The sequence below is a fragment of the Heterocephalus glaber genome, unplaced genomic scaffold (assembly GCF_053883595.1).
Source record: "Heterocephalus glaber isolate CG9 unplaced genomic scaffold, H.glaber_assembly_v1.0 deba00001593, whole genome shotgun sequence".
NCBI classification, from domain to species: domain Eukaryota; kingdom Metazoa; phylum Chordata; class Mammalia; order Rodentia; family Bathyergidae; genus Heterocephalus; species Heterocephalus glaber.
Window position 1 is genome coordinate 9,165,366 of NW_028258368.1, and position 3,657 is coordinate 9,169,022.

The 3,657-nt window shown below is 45.1% G+C and overlaps 1 pseudogene; it reads left to right on the forward strand.

Moving 5' to 3' along the window:
- Window positions 1-515: 515 nt before the first annotated feature.
- Window positions 516-2,803, forward strand: LOC101722357 (forkhead box protein N3 pseudogene; annotated as a pseudogene).
- The last annotated feature ends 854 nt before the right edge of the window (window positions 2,804-3,657 follow it).

Below are 3,657 nucleotides of genomic sequence, written 5' to 3' on the forward strand. Positions count from 1 at the left end.
TTACTGTGGTCTCAGAGGCAGGCCTAAGACTGCAGAACAGGAACACTGTGTTCTTTGTTTTTCCTAGAGCTCCAGAGGAGGACAGTTTGACCTTAAATTACTTGGCGGGGCGGGGGGGGGGGGCTGTAAAGGGATTCTAAGTGGTAGGAGACTAAAGAGAAACAAATTGAACAATGGTAGGCTACTCCCTCTGTCAAGGGCCTAGGAATCATAGGCACTATGACATGCTTCATAGACACACCCTGGCTAATTCAATCAACCCAATGGAAGGTATTGATACAGCAGTGCAGTTGAGTAGTAAATAGACATTACTATCTTTGCTTCTCAACAATCTTTACTCTGCTTATACATGGAGATGATGTTCTCAGTGGGGACAGTGCCTCTTCCAGAGAGAGTTCTTTTAGAAAATATGTAGGAGGGCGGGGGCACAGCGCGACCCCGCGGTGAGGCCACCCGCGAGTCCAGCGCCGCCCCCCCCCGCCCACCCATGCGGCCACGAGGAGCAGCGGGGGCGCAGGAGATCGAAGCCTCTAGAAGCATCATTTTGTGATGATGGAAGCCTCTTTGTCTATTCTATGACGGAGGTGGAGCGATGCTGACCTCAGATTCCTGGACCCATTCCGACTCAGAGTATCAGGAAAGGGTCATTGTGTTGCATAGACTTAGAGTATAGACAAAATCTAATTCAGGCTTTGAAAAAGACACCTTACCACCCACCTCCCACTCTTCAGGCACATCAAAGCACATCAGGTCCACTCATCTGGCCGGGCAGTACCTTCTTCAAGAGAAACGGAGCCCTTCTGCAAGTTCCTCCAGGAGTGATTCAAAATGGAGCACGGGTTCTGAGCCGAGGGCTGTTCCCTGGCGTCTGGCCATTGCCCTTCACTCCCATTGGAATGATGGCAGCCATGAGGAATGGCATCACCAGCTGCCGGATGCGGACTGAGAGCGAGCCATCCTGCGGCTCCCCCGTGGTCAGCGGAGACCACAAGGAGGATCACAACCATAGCAGTGCCAAGTCCTCCAACGCCCGGAGCACCTCACCTGCCAGCGACTCCATCTCTTCCTCCTCCTCCTCGTCCTCCTCCTCCTCCTCGGCTGATGACCACTACGAGTTTGCCACAGAGGGGAGCCAGTGGGGCAGCAAAGGCAGTGAAGGGAGTTTCCACAGCCACGAGAGCCACAGCGAAACGGAAGAGGATGACAGGAAGCCCAGCCAGAAGGAGGCCCAGGATGTTCTGGGGGACGGTGGGTACGCATCCCAGCACAAGAAGCGCCAGCACTTCGCCAAGGCCAGGAAGGTCCCCAGGGACACGCTGCCCCTCAAAAAGAGACGCACAGAAAAGCCCCCAGAGAGCGATGAGGAGGAGATGAAAGAGGCGGCCGGGTAGATCTGGCAATTAGCAGGAATCCGGTCCTGTTTGAATAACATCACCAATCGGACGGCAAAGGGGCAGAAGGAACAAAAGGAAACCACAAAAAATTGAAAACAAGTCACTAATTTGTTTTGAACTTATGGCCATTTGGTTTCATCATGTCAGGAGATTTCTAATGATTTGTGGCAATATCAGCAATTTTTTTTTCTTTTGGTTTGGTTTTCTTTCTTTTCTTTTCCTCTTTTAATTTGCCCCCTTCTCCTATGTTTTGGATCCTTAAGAATTTTATGTTTAAAGGAGATTGAAGCCATAGAACTCATATTGACACTCAGCTGTTTTACAAAAGCTTTTCATTATCTGAAGACAAAACAAAAAAGCCAAAATTACCATTGCTTCCTTCAGCCTGTCAGAAACATGCGGCTGAATCCACAGGGATGTCAACTCCAATGCCAGGGGAACACACACGCAGCACCCAGAAGGCACATGTGCAGAGTCATCGCCGTTCAGACCCAGTCCTTAGGTTTAAAAATTCAGATGTCCCTCCAGTTGCATTCACTGTCATGCATATGGAGCAGTTGGAGGGAAGGAAGAACCTGTGTCCCCCTTGGAGCAGACCCAAGCTTATGGCACCCAGCATCCCCTGTGCCAGGAAAGCCATGGCACTGCCACTCAGTGAGCACAGCTCACTTAGCTTTGCAGCCTGGTAACATCTTACAGGTGAACACAGGATTCTTCAGGTACATCAGGTGCCAGGACTAAGGAGGAGCAACAGGGTACCTTTTCAGTGATGTTGCTAATCATTGAATTCTGTTCTCTATTAAATTAAGAAAATGTTCCAAAAGCCATAAGCCTAAAGGTGGCCCTGCACATGTGGCGTGTACACACACACATGCACACACACACACACACACACACAATGAGACTAAGTGAAAACAGGCCATGTCTTCTTAACTTCCCAAGTGAAAAGCAGTCAAGCCCAAGAAATTACTGTAGGTGTAGATTCTTTTTCTGTCTAACAAAACTATTTGATCCAAATGAAGAAAAAAAAACTACTGCCATTAGTTGTAGTATATTTTTAAAAGATTCAAGGCACATTGATGGACATAAAAAAGTAAAACATGACAAAAAAATAAATAAAATAATAACTCCTATACTGCCCTCAAAAAGGAGTTTGCAATTAATGTCAGTCAGGATTCATCTTCACAAAGTCAATGATTTTCCACATTCAGCCAGTGTGGCCAGCAGAAATTTCTAATCCACAATGCATGGATTCCTTTGAAGAAAAAAAGAAAAAGAAAAAAACGACAAAACCTTTTCTATTCAAAAATAACAAAGTTCTTGTAAGGTAAATAATGTATTTAGCATGAAGCATGAATTATTTTCATATAAATATAGAAATAGAGAAAAGGCTATGCCTCTAATTTTTAAGCCCTTAGGCTTAGAGATTCTTTTGTTTTCTTTCTCTTCCTTTCTTTTTCTTTCTTTTCTGTTTCTTTTTTTCTCTTTTTTGGATTATTTTGTTTTGGTGTTTTGAAGCAGGTGTTTAAGGTTTAACCTTCTTCAGGGACAAATTCTCACTGCTGGGGAACTTACTCTGCAATATAAAAATATCTTCATGCTCTGGTAGGGCTTGGATGGTTGAACTCTACACTGCCTTGTCTGCACTCAGCCCTCGTCCCCTCTGATTCCCTACTGAAGAGTGTGTCCTTTTCTTTGTCTTTACATGTTTAACATGATGCAATAATCTGAGGGCAAACTTAGTAGTGAGTGTGTATGATAGAATCAAGAGAATTATGGGACACTTACTTGAGAAAATCATTACCGTGATTTGGTTGTAGGAAAAAAGGCAGTGAATAATTACACAAATTCACCAGAAGAAGGGGAAGCATGTTAATGAGCCTTATTAGGTGAGGGTATGAGATAGGGCACCTGTGAAGGAGGAAGGGATAAGGATAAAGGCGTTAGAAAGGCCAGTCCCCCCGACACTTTATTGCAACAATGCCATTTCGCAGTAAGAAGGTGGGGCTGGCCTGAACACCTCAGCACACAACCAACCTGGAATTAAGACCACCTAGATTGTGAGAGCTGAATTTAGACAACCAGACAATGTCACGCAGACCAGGAACTCCTGTTATCTTTGCCTAAAAAAGAAAAAAAAATCTTTTTTTCTTTTTCGGAGATCCAAAGAGAAATCTCTAAAAGAATATGATCTTCCATCCAAATGGAGAGGAGTTTTAAAATACAAACAAAAACACCCACTACCATGGCTCAGGATCTGATG